The sequence below is a fragment of the Mycteria americana genome, chromosome 2 (genome assembly GCF_035582795.1).
Source record: "Mycteria americana isolate JAX WOST 10 ecotype Jacksonville Zoo and Gardens chromosome 2, USCA_MyAme_1.0, whole genome shotgun sequence".
Taxonomy (NCBI): domain Eukaryota; kingdom Metazoa; phylum Chordata; class Aves; order Ciconiiformes; family Ciconiidae; genus Mycteria; species Mycteria americana.
Genome location: NC_134366.1, coordinates 174,659,467 through 174,672,408, shown reverse-complemented (window position 1 = coordinate 174,672,408; position 12,942 = coordinate 174,659,467).

Below are 12,942 nucleotides of genomic sequence, written 5' to 3'. Positions count from 1 at the left end.
TCCAGGGCCCCTCCGCACCACACACATGGCCTGCTACGACCTCTGCCGCCCCTGCGGACCCACCCCGCTGGCTAACAGCTGCAACGAGCCCTGCGTCGCGCAGTGCCAGGACTCCCGCGTTGTCATCCAGCCTCCCGCCGTGCTGGTCACCCTGCCGGGACCCATCCTCAGCTCCTTCCCCCAGAGCACCGCCGTCGGATCCTCCTCATCCGCTGCCGTGGGCAACGTCCTCAGCTCCCAGGGAGTGCCCGTCTCCTCCGGTGGCTTCGGCTACGGCTACGGCTTCGGAGGCCTGGGCTGCTTCGGCGGCAGAAGAGGCTGCTACCCCTGCTAAGGGCGCTCGCCACCACCCCTGACACCAACCCCACGCGGCCTGGAAGCCACCTCATGCATTGAGGACACGCACCTCCCGGCCATTGCTGGCACATGGGCCCCACTGTCCACGGCTCCTCCTCCCAAGGCACAAAGCCAGCAGGGAAGGGGCCAGCCCGGGCTGCCTGCAAACATGGCCCATGTACCTCCTTCTTTGCATCCCCCCTTCTGCTATGTCCAGTACTCTCCGCTGCAACCGCCTTCTCACAAGCCAAAGACCACCGGGGACCTCCAGACTGCCGCTCCCACTGCCGAGCAGGAAGAGCTTGGTGCTCTGGCAAGATCTGTCTCACACAAGAGACAGATGTGGGCTGATGGTCGCCCTACTTGCCCCTCACACCGGCTCCCTTCCGCTTGGCGCTCCTGCCTTTTCACTCTTTTCCCTCAATAAAGTTCTCCTGCATCCCAGCCCCAGACGCCTCCACTTCCTTTCTTCTCCCAAGGCTCTTCCAGCCTCACCCAGCACAAAGACAGGGCTCAAGAGCCCATTGGGGTGGGTGGAAAGGGCTACAAGACCTCTCTCGGGAAGTATGTCCCCAGCAACAACAACAACAACAACAACAAAACCACCACCACCACAGAGCAGCGCAGGGGGGCTTCGAGCCCGTGACACAAGCCCTTCACTTGCCCAAACAAAGGCTTGGACACGCCAATGCACTTCGACCCTTGCCTCTGACGCAAGCTCCCCGTGGCAGCACGCGCTTGAAACAACTCTCTTCCCAGCACGACTCTCTGGCCATCACAGCAAGCAGAATCATAGCAAACAGGAACCTCTGGAGACCAACCAACCTGCTCAAGCAGGGTCAGCTCCAGCAGGCTGTCCACGACCATGTCCAGTCAGGTTTTCAGTAGCTCCAAGGATGGAGGCTCCAACACCTCTCTGCGCAACCGGTTCCACTGTTTGACCACCCTCACACTGAACAAAGGTTGTCTTCTCTTCCAAGGAAATGGCACGTCTTTGCAGCTTTCTCCATTCACCCTTGCCCTGGCCGTGGGCACCCATGAGAAGAGTCTGCCTCCCCGGTCCTCATTCCCTCCCGCCCGTGATATACACACATTGATGACATCTCTCCTGCGTGGCCTTGCCTCCTGGCTGAAAAACCTCCCCCCTCTCTCAGCTTCTCCTCATACGAAGGATGCTCCAGTTCCTTCAGAGTCCAGGGGGCCCTGCGCTCGACTCGCTCCGCTAAGGCCATGTCCTTCTTCCACTGGGGAGCCCTCAGCTGGACACACGACTCCACACGGGGCCTCACCAGCGCTGAACAGAGCGCAAGAGCACCTCCCCCGAACCGCTGGCAACGCGCTGCCCAATGCCGCCCTGCAGACTCTTGGTCTCTTTTGACCCAGGGCTGCATTGCTGCCTCGTAGTCAGCTTTTGCACCGCCAGCACCACAAAGTCGTGCTCAGCAAAGCTGCTTTCCAGCCTCTTGGCCCCCACCATGTCCGGCTGCCCAGCACTGTTCCTCCCCAGGCGCAGGACTTTGCATTTCCCTCTCTTGAACTTCAGGACATTCCTCTCCGCCCCCATCTCCAACCTCTCCAGCTCCCTCTCAATGGTGCCACATCCAGCCGCTGCCTCAGCCACTCCTCCACATTTTGCACCATCGGCCAACTTGCTGAGGGGGCACTCCGTCCCACTGCCCACGTCATTGTGGAGGACGTTGAACAGTGGTGGCCCCACGGACCCGAGTCCAGGGCTACACCGCTTGAGACTTGCCTCCAACTGGACTTTGGGCCACTGAGCACGAGCCTCTGGGCCCAGCCCTTCAGCCACTCTGCACTGCACCTCACCGTCCACTTACGCACCCCGTACTTTCTCGCCTTGTCTAGGAGCACGCAAGGGGAGAAAGCGTCAAAGGCTTTACTAAAAAGTCGAGGTAAACACCAGCCACGGCTCTCTCCTCCTCCACAAAGCTAGTCACTTCAACCGAGAAGACACGGAGGTCGGTCAAGCGTGATTTCCCCTTTGTAAATTCACGCCGACCACTCCCCATCACCTTCATGTCCTTCCTGGGCTTGGCCGTGCTTTCCTGGACAATTTCCTCCATCGCCTTTCTCGGCAATGAGCTCAGGCCAGGCAAGCTCTACTTTCCCGCACGGTCCTTCCTCATCTTCTTCAAGGTAGAAGGGCTAGGAGCTCTCTTCCAGCCATCAGGAACCGCTCCCAGGCACCATGACCTTCACAAGACAATGGAGAGTGGCCTCCCAAGGACATCAGCCACCTCCCTCTGCGCTCGCGGCTACGACCCCTCAGGCCCTACGCACTTGCTGACCTCCACGCGCACAGCACTCCTTCCTACCTCCCTTCATCTTCCTCAGCAACAAGCACTGCTCGCCTGACAAACAGCCTAAAAAACACTCACCTTGGCTCAACTGGGCCAGGCCTTGCCGCTCATCAACCCTTCCGCATGCATCCACCACCACCACCACCAGGGCCTCGGCTCTGCAGCCCCGTGCACCGTGCTCGCCTCCAATGCCCTCCGCAACATCCAAGTCCTCTTTCTGCCCCTCAAACACTGTGCAGAGAAGTGGCCTCAGCCCTCGGCACTCACCCCAAGTAAAGAGCCCAAAGGCCCTTGCTCAACAGCCTCTCCTGCCTGCCGCTCACACTCCCACTCCCCCTCTGCCTCTCGCCACACTCGTGGGCTCTCCAGAATCTCACCTGCCCTCGCGAGGTGATCCACATCAAGCACTGTGTCTGCGCCACAGCCCAGGCTGCAAACGTGCCGGCCCCAGCTAAGGGCAGTGCTACCCAGGGGCCAACACAAGACCTTGGGGAGCGGGGCAGGGCTCCCCACAGCACAAGGCTTGCCAGCTCTCAACCAGGGCTGCCAGGACAACGGCCTGCTCTCCCAAGCACCCCTCCTCTGCCTGCTTGCACTGCCACCCCCAGGGACGGCACCAAGGGGGAACAAGCCCAAACAGGCAGCCTCCTTTCTCCCAGCTACAACCTCACAAGCCACAGAGGCACCAAGACACCCACAGGGCACACTCAACGGGAAAGGCCAGGCCTAAAGACAGGCTTAGCGAGCTGGCAGCAAGGCAAGGACGGACCCAACGCCACGGAAGGGGCAGCACCTCACACCTGGCACGCCTCCAAAGCCCAGACCCACCTTCCGGGCCTGCGAGGAAACGGGGCCCCCTCTTCACAACAAAACCGCAAGCCACGCTACACGAGTGCCACGGGGTGACCTCACTTGACGACACCCCACCTCTCCTACGCGTTGGTGGCGTCTTCTGCCCGCCCTGACACGCGCCCAAACACCAAGCCTTTGGCCTCTAATACTCGCACTTAAAAGCTGCCGCCAGGGCCAAGTGGACACGTCCTCAAGAGGAGGACGTGAAATTGCAGAATTGCGGGAAGGACAACACACCCCACCTCATTGCTTGCCAGGCTGTGGCATGCAACAGCTGCTTGCTGCACAACGCTCTCATGCGCAAAGGCTGTCCCGCCCCTCGGGGACCAGCATAAAAGCCGGCCCGGCGCCTCTCTCCCTCACGCACTTCTCCTCACGCCTTCTCCTCCGCCGTCAACAAGGTGAGCCTCAACACCCTTCCCCTCCTTCTCCTGCCCCACACCTGGCCCGTCTCTTCCAGCACGCTCAGCCCCCAGCCTCACCAGCCCTCACGCCTCCCCACCGCCACGCTCCCCACACACCCGCACCAGGCCTCCCCTGCACTCCCTCCCCCTCCTGCAACACCGCCCCTCGCACCCCCACGCCCCTCCGCTTCCTCAACACCCTCTCTTCCAGGGCCCCTCCGCACCACGCACATGGCCTGCTACGACCTCTGCCGCCCCTGCGGACCCACCCCGCTGGCTAACAGCTGCAACGAGCCCTGCGTCGCGCAGTGCCAGGACTCCCGCGTTGTCATCCAGCCTCCCGCCGTGCTGGTCACCCTGCCGGGACCCATCCTCAGCTCCTTCCCCCAGAGCACCGCCGTCGGATCCTCCTCATCCGCTGCCGTGGGCAACGTCCTCAGCTCCCAGGGAGTGCCCGTCTCCTCCGGTGGCTTCGGCTACGGCTACGGCTTCGGAGGCCTGGGCTGCTTCGGCGGCAGAAGAGGCTGCTACCCCTGCTAAGGGCGCTCGCCACCACCCCTGACACCAACCCCACGCGGCCTGGAAGCCACCTCATGCATTGAGGACACGCACCTCCCGGCCGTTGCTGGCACATGGGCCCCACTGTCCACGGCTCCTCCTCCCAAGGCACAAAGCCAGCAGGGAAGGGGCCAGCCCGGGCTGCCTGCAAACATGGCCCATGTACCTCCTTCTTTGCATCCCCCCTTCTGCTATGTCCAGTACTCTCCGCTGCAACCGCCTTCTCACAAGCCAAAGACCACCGGGGACCTCCAGACTGCCGCTCCCACTGCCGAGCAGGAAGAGCTTGGTGCTCTGGCAAGATCTGTCTCACACAAGAGACAGATGTGGGCTGATGGTCGCCCTACTTGCCCCTCACACCGGCTCCCTTCCGCTTGGCGCTCCTGCCTTTTCACTCTTTTCCCTCAATAAAGTTCTCCTGCATCCCAGCCCCAGACGCCTCCACTTCCTTTCTTCTCCCAAGGCTCTTCCAGCCTCACCCAGCACAAAGACAGGGCTCAAGAGCCCATTGGGGTGGGTGGAAAGGGCTACAAGACCTCTCTCGGGAAGTATGTCCCCAGCAACAACAACAACAACAACAACAAAACCACCACCACCACAGAGCAGCGCAGGGGGGCTTCGAGCCCGTGACACAAGCCCTTCACTTGCCCAAACAAAGGCTTGGACACGCCAATGCACTTCGACCCTTGCCTCTGACGCAAGCTCCCCGTGGCAGCACGCGCTTGAAACAACTCTCTTCCCAGCACGACTCTCTGGCCATCACAGCAAGCAGAATCATAGCAAACAGGAACCTCTGGAGACCAACCAACCTGCTCAAGCAGGGTCAGCTCCAGCAGGCTGTCCACGACCATGTCCAGTCAGGTTTTCAGTAGCTCCAAGGATGGAGGCTCCAACACCTCTCTGCGCAACCGGTTCCACTGTTTGACCACCCTCACACTGAACAAAGGTTGTCTTCTCTTCCAAGGAAATGGCACGTCTTTGCAGCTTTCTCCATTCACCCTTGCCCTGGCCGTGGGCACCCATGAGAAGAGTCTGCCTCCCCGGTCCTCATTCCCTCCCGCCCGTGATATACACACATTGATGACATCTCCCCTGCGTGGCCTTGCCTCCTGGCTGAAAAACCTCCCCCCTCTCTCAGCTTCTCCTCATACGAAGGATGCTCCAGTTCCTTCAGAGTCCAGGGGGCCCTGCGCTCGACTCGCTCCGCTAAGGCCATGTCCTTCTTCCACTGGGGAGCCCTCAGCTGGACACACGACTCCACACGGGGCCTCACCAGCGCTGAACAGAGCGCAAGAGCACCTCCCCCGAACCGCTGGCAACGCGCTGCCCAATGCCGCCCTGCAGACTCTTGGTCTCTTTTGACCCAGGGCTGCATTGCTGCCTCGTAGTCAGCTTTTGCACCGCCAGCACCACAAAGTCGTGCTCAGCAAAGCTGCTTTCCAGCCTCTTGGCCCCCACCATGTCCGGCTGCCCAGCACTGTTCCTCCCCAGGCGCAGGACTTTGCATTTCCCTCTCTTGAACTTCAGGACATTCCTCTCCGCCCCCATCTCCAACCTCCCCAGCTCCCTCTCAATGGTGCCACATCCAGCCGCTGCCTCAGCCACTCCTCCACATTTTGCACCATCGGCCAACTTGCTGAGGGGGCACTCCGTCCCACTGCCCACGTCATTGTGGAGGACGTTGAACAGTGGTGGCCCCACGGACCCGAGTCCAGGGCTACACCGCTTGAGACTTGCCTCCAACTGGACTTTGGGCCACTGAGCACGAGCCTCTGGGCCCAGCCCTTCAGCCACTCTGCACTCCACCTCACCGTCCACTTACGCACCCCGTACTTTCTCGCCTTGTCTAGGAGCACGCAAGGGGAGAAAGCGTCAAAGGCTTTACTAAAAAGTCGAGGTAAACACCAGCCACGGCTCTCTCCTCCTCCACAAAGCTAGTCACTTCAACCGAGAAGACACGGAGGTCGGTCAAGCGTGATTTCCCCTTTGTAAATTCACGCCGACCACTCCCCATCACCTTCATGTCCTTCCTGGGCTTGGCCGTGCTTTCCTGGACAATTTCCTCCATCGCCTTTCTCGGCAATGAGCTCAGGCCAGGCAAGCTCTACTTTCCCGCACGGTCCTTCCTCATCTTCTTCAAGGTAGAAGGGCTAGGAGCTCTCTTCCAGCCATCAGGAACCGCTCCCAGGCACCATGACCTTCACAAGACAATGGAGAGTGGCCTCCCAAGGACATCAGCCACCTCCCTCTGCGCTCGCGGCTACGACCCCTCAGGCCCTATGCACTTGCTGACCTCCACGCGCACAGCACTCCTTCCTACCTCCCTTCATCTTCCTCAGCAACAAGCACTGCTCGCCTGACAAACAGCCTAAAAAACACTCACCTTGGCTCAACTGGGCCAGGCCTTGCCGCTCATCAACCCTTCCGCATGCATCCACCACCACCACCACCAGGGCCTCGGCTCTGCAGCCCCGTGCACCGTGCTCGCCTCCAATGCCCTCCGCAACATCCAAGTCCTCTTTCTGCCCCTCAAACACTGTGCAGAGAAGTGGCCTCAGCCCTCGGCACTCACCCCAAGTAAAGAGCCCAAAGGCCCTTGCTCAACAGCCTCTCCTGCCTGCCGCTCACACTCCCACTCCCCCTCTGCCTCTCGCCACACTCGTGGGCTCTCCAGAATCTCACCTGCCCTCGCAAGGTGATCCACATCAAGCACTGTGTCTGCGCCACAGCCCAGGCTGCAAACGTGCCGGCCCCAGCTAAGGGCAGCGCTACCCAGGGGCCAACACAAGACCTTGGGGAGCGGGGCAGGGCTCCCCACAGCACAAGGCTTGCCAGCTCTCAACCAGGGCTGCCAGGACAACGGCCTGCTCTCCCAAGCACCCCTCCTCTGCCTGCTTGCACTGCCACCCCCAGGGACGGCACCAAGGGGGAACAAGCCCAAACAGGCAGCCTCCTTTCTCCCAGCTACAACCTCACAAGCCACAGAGGCACCAAGACACCCACAGGGCACACTCAACGGGAAAGGCCAGGCCTAAAGACAGGCTTAGCGAGCTGGCAGCAAGGCAAGGACGGACCCAACGCCACGGAAGGGGCAGCACCTCACACCTGGCACGCCTCCAAAGCCCAGACCCACCTTCCGGGCCTGCGAGGAAACGGGGCCCCCTCTTCACAACAAAACCGCAAGCCACGCTACACGAGTGCCACGGGGTGACCTCACTTGACGACACCCCACCTCTCCTACGCGTTGGTGGCGTCTTCTGCCCGCCCTGACACGCGCCCAAACACCAAGCCTTTGGCCTCTAATACTCGCACTTAAAAGCTGCCGCCAGGGCCAAGTGGACACGTCCTCAAGAGGAGGACGTGAAATTGCAGAATTGCGGGAAGGACAACACACCCCACCTCATTGCTTGCCAGGCTGTGGCATGCAACAGCTGCTTGCTGCACAACGCTCTCATGCGCAAAGGCTGTCCCGCCCCTCGGGGACCAGCATAAAAGCCGGCCCGGCGCCTCTCTCCCTCACGCACTTCTCCTCACGCCTTCTCCTCCGCCGTCAACAAGGTGAGCCTCAACACCCTTCCCCTCCTTCTCCTGCCCCACACCTGGCCCGTCTCTTCCAGCACGCTCAGCCCCCAGCCTCACCAGCCCTCACGCCTCCCCACCGCCACGCTCCCCACACACCCGCACCAGGCCTCCCCTGCACTCCCTCCCCCTCCTGCAACACCGCCCCTCGCACCCCCACGCCCCTCCGCTTCCTCAACACCCTCTCTTCCAGGGCCCCTCCGCACCACGCACATGGCCTGCTACGACCTCTGCCGCCCCTGCGGACCCACCCCGCTGGCTAACAGCTGCAACGAGCCCTGCGTCGCGCAGTGCCAGGACTCCCGCGTTGTCATCCAGCCTCCCGCCGTGCTGGTCACCCTGCCGGGACCCATCCTCAGCTCCTTCCCCCAGAGCACCGCCGTCGGATCCTCCTCATCCGCTGCCGTGGGCAACGTCCTCAGCTCCCAGGGAGTGCCCGTCTCCTCCGGTGGCTTCGGCTACGGCTACGGCTTCGGAGGCCTGGGCTGCTTCGGCGGCAGAAGAGGCTGCTACCCCTGCTAAGGGCGCTCGCCACCACCCCTGACACCAACCCCACGCGGCCTGGAAGCCACCTCATGCATTGAGGACACGCACCTCCCGGCCGTTGCTGGCACATGGGCCCCACTGTCCACGGCTCCTCCTCCCAAGGCACAAAGCCAGCAGGGAAGGGGCCAGCCCGGGCTGCCTGCAAACATGGCCCATGTACCTCCTTCTTTGCATCCCCCCTTCTGCTATGTCCAGTACTCTCCGCTGCAACCGCCTTCTCACAAGCCAAAGACCACCGGGGACCTCCAGACTGCCGCTCCCACTGCCGAGCAGGAAGAGCTTGGTGCTCTGGCAAGATCTGTCTCACACAAGAGACAGATGTGGGCTGATGGTCGCCCTACTTGCCCCTCACACCGGCTCCCTTCCGCTTGGCGCTCCTGCCTTTTCACTCTTTTCCCTCAATAAAGTTCTCCTGCATCCCAGCCCCAGACGCCTCCACTTCCTTTCTTCTCCCAAGGCTCTTCCAGCCTCACCCAGCACAAAGACAGGGCTCAAGAGCCCATTGGGGTGGGTGGAAAGGGCTACAAGACCTCTCTCGGGAAGTATGTCCCCAGCAACAACAACAACAACAACAACAAAACCACCACCACCACAGAGCAGCGCAGGGGGGCTTCGAGCCCGTGACACAAGCCCTTCACTTGCCCAAACAAAGGCTTGGACACGCCAATGCACTTCGACCCTTGCCTCTGACGCAAGCTCCCCGTGGCAGCACGCGCTTGAAACAACTCTCTTCCCAGCACGACTCTCTGGCCATCACAGCAAGCAGAATCATAGCAAACAGGAACCTCTGGAGACCAACCAACCTGCTCAAGCAGGGTCAGCTCCAGCAGGCTGTCCACGACCATGTCCAGTCAGGTTTTCAGTAGCTCCAAGGATGGAGGCTCCAACACCTCTCTGCGCAACCGGTTCCACTGTTTGACCACCCTCACACTGAACAAAGGTTGTCTTCTCTTCCAAGGAAATGGCACGTCTTTGCAGCTTTCTCCATTCACCCTTGCCCTGGCCGTGGGCACCCATGAGAAGAGTCTGCCTCCCCGGTCCTCATTCCCTCCCGCCCGTGATATACACACATTGATGACATCTCCCCTGCGTGGCCTTGCCTCCTGGCTGAAAAACCTCCCCCCTCTCTCAGCTTCTCCTCATACGAAGGATGCTCCAGTTCCTTCAGAGTCCAGGGGGCCCTGCGCTCGACTCGCTCCGCTAAGGCCATGTCCTTCTTCCACTGGGGAGCCCTCAGCTGGACACACGACTCCACACGGGGCCTCACCAGCGCTGAACAGAGCGCAAGAGCACCTCCCCCGAACCGCTGGCAACGCGCTGCCCAATGCCGCCCTGCAGACTCTTGGTCTCTTTTGACCCAGGGCTGCATTGCTGCCTCGTAGTCAGCTTTTGCACCGCCAGCACCACAAAGTCGTGCTCAGTAAAGCTGCTTTCCAGCCTCTTGGCCCCCACCATGTCCGGCTGCCCAGCACTGTTCCTCCCCAGGCGCAGGACTTTGCATTTCCCTCTCTTGAACTTCAGGACATTCCTCTCCGCCCCCATCTCCAACCTCCCCAGCTCCCTCTCAATGGTGCCACATCCAGCCGCTGCCTCAGCCACTCCTCCACATTTTGCACCATCGGCCAACTTGCTGAGGGGGCACTCCGTCCCACTGCCCACGTCATTGTGGAGGACGTTGAACAGTGGTGGCCCCACGGACCCGAGTCCAGGGCTACACCGCTTGAGACTTGCCTCCAACTGGACTTTGGGCCACTGAGCACGAGCCTCTGGGCCCAGCCCTTCAGCCACTCTGCACTCCACCTCACCGTCCACTTACGCACCCCGTACTTTCTCGCCTTGTCTAGGAGCACGCAAGGGGAGAAAGCGTCAAAGGCTTTACTAAAAAGTCGAGGTAAACACCAGCCACGGCTCTCTCCTCCTCCACAAAGCTAGTCACTTCAACCGAGAAGACACGGAGGTCGGTCAAGCGTGATTTCCCCTTTGTAAATTCACGCCGACCACTCCCCATCACCTTCATGTCCTTCCTGGGCTTGGCCGTGCTTTCCTGGACAATTTCCTCCATCGCCTTTCTCGGCAATGAGCTCAGGCCAGGCAAGCTCTACTTTCCCGCACGGTCCTTCCTCATCTTCTTCAAGGTAGAAGGGCTAGGAGCTCTCTTCCAGCCATCAGGAACCGCTCCCAGGCACCATGACCTTCACAAGACAATGGAGAGTGGCCTCCCAAGGACATCAGCCACCTCCCTCTGCGCTCGCGGCTACGACCCCTCAGGCCCTATGCACTTGCTGACCTCCACGCGCACAGCACTCCTTCCTACCTCCCTTCATCTTCCTCAGCAACAAGCACTGCTCGCCTGACAAACAGCCTAAAAAACACTCACCTTGGCTCAACTGGGCCAGGCCTTGCCGCTCATCAACCCTTCCGCATGCATCCACCACCACCACCACCAGGGCCTCGGCTCTGCAGCCCCGTGCACCGTGCTCGCCTCCAATGCCCTCCGCAACATCCAAGTCCTCTTTCTGCCCCTCACACACTGTGCAGAGAAGTGGCCTCAGCCCTCGGCACTCACCCCAAGTAAAGAGCCCAAAGGCCCTTGCTCAACAGCCTCTCCTGCCTGCCGCTCACACTCCCACTCCCCCTCTGCCTCTCGCCACACTCGTGGGCTCTCCAGAATCTCACCTGCCCTCGCAAGGTGATCCACATCAAGCACTGTGTCTGCGCCACAGCCCAGGCTGCAAACGTGCCGGCCCCAGCTAAGGGCAGCGCTACTCAGGGGCCAACACAAGACCTTGGGGAGCGGGGCAGGGCTCCCCACAGCACAAGGCTTGCCAGCTCTCAACCAGGGCTGCCAGGACAACGGCCTGCTCTCCCAAGCACCCCTCCTCTGCCTGCTTGCACTGCCACCCCCAGGGACGGCACCAAGGGGGAACAAGCCCAAACAGGCAGCCTCCTTTCTCCCAGCTACAACCTCACAAGCCACAGAGGCACCAAGACACCCACAGGGCACACTCAACGGGAAAGGCCAGGCCTAAAGACAGGCTTAGCGAGCTGGCAGCAAGGCAAGGACGGACCCAACGCCACGGAAGGGGCAGCACCTCACACCTGGCACGCCTCCAAAGCCCAGACCCACCTTCCGGGCCTGCGAGGAAACGGGGCCCCCTCTTCACAACAAAACCGCAAGCCACGCTACACGAGTGCCACGGGGTGACCTCACTTGACGACACCCCACCTCTCCTACGCGTTGGTGGCGTCTTCTGCCCGCCCTGACACGCGCCCAAACACCAAGCCTTTGGCCTCTAATACTCGCACTTAAAAGCTGCCGCCAGGGCCAAGTGGACACGTCCTCAAGAGGAGGACGTGAAATTGCAGAATTGCGGGAAGGACAACACACCCCACCTCATTGCTTGCCAGGCTGTGGCATGCAACAGCTGCTTGCTGCACAACGCTCTCATGCGCAAAGGCTGTCCCGCCCCTCGGGGACCAGCATAAAAGCCGGCCCGGCGCCTCTCTCCCTCACGCACTTCTCCTCACGCCTTCTCCTCCGCCGTCAACAAGGTGAGCCTCAACACCCTTCCCCTCCTTCTCCTGCCCCACACCTGGCCCGTCTCTTCCAGCACGCTCTGGCTCCCAGCCTCACCAGCCCTCACGCCTCCCCACCGCCACGCTCCCCACACACCCGCACCAGGCCTCCCCTGCACTCCCTCCCCCTCCTGCAACACCGCCCCTCGCACCCCCACGCCCCTCCGATTCCTCAACACCCTCTCTTCCAGGGCCCCTCCGCACCACACACATGGCCTGCTACGACCTCTGCCGCCCCTGCGGACCCACCCCGCTGGCTAACAGCTGCAACGAGCCCTGCGTCGCGCAGTGCCAGGACTCCCGCGTTGTCATCCAGCCTCCCGCCGTGCTGGTCACCCTGCCGGGACCCATCCTCAGCTCCTTCCCCCAGAGCACCGCCGTCGGATCCTCCTCATCCGCTGCCGTGGGCAACGTCCTCAGCTCCCAGGGAGTGCCCGTCTCCTCCGGTGGCTTCGGCTACGGCTACGGCTTCGGAGGCCTGGGCTGCTTCGGCGGCAGAAGAGGCTGCTACCCCTGCTAAGGGCGCTCGCCACCACCCCTGACACCAACCCCACGCGGCCTGGAAGCCACCTCATGCATTGAGGACACGCACCTCCCGGCCGTTGCTGGCACATGGGCCCCACTGTCCACGGCTCCTCCTCCCAAGGCACAAAGCCAGCAGGGAAGGGGCCAGCCCGGGCTGCCTGCAAACATGGCCCATGTACCTCCTTCTTTGCATCCCCCCTTCTGCTATGTCCAGTACTCTCCGCTGCAACCGCCTTCTCACAAGC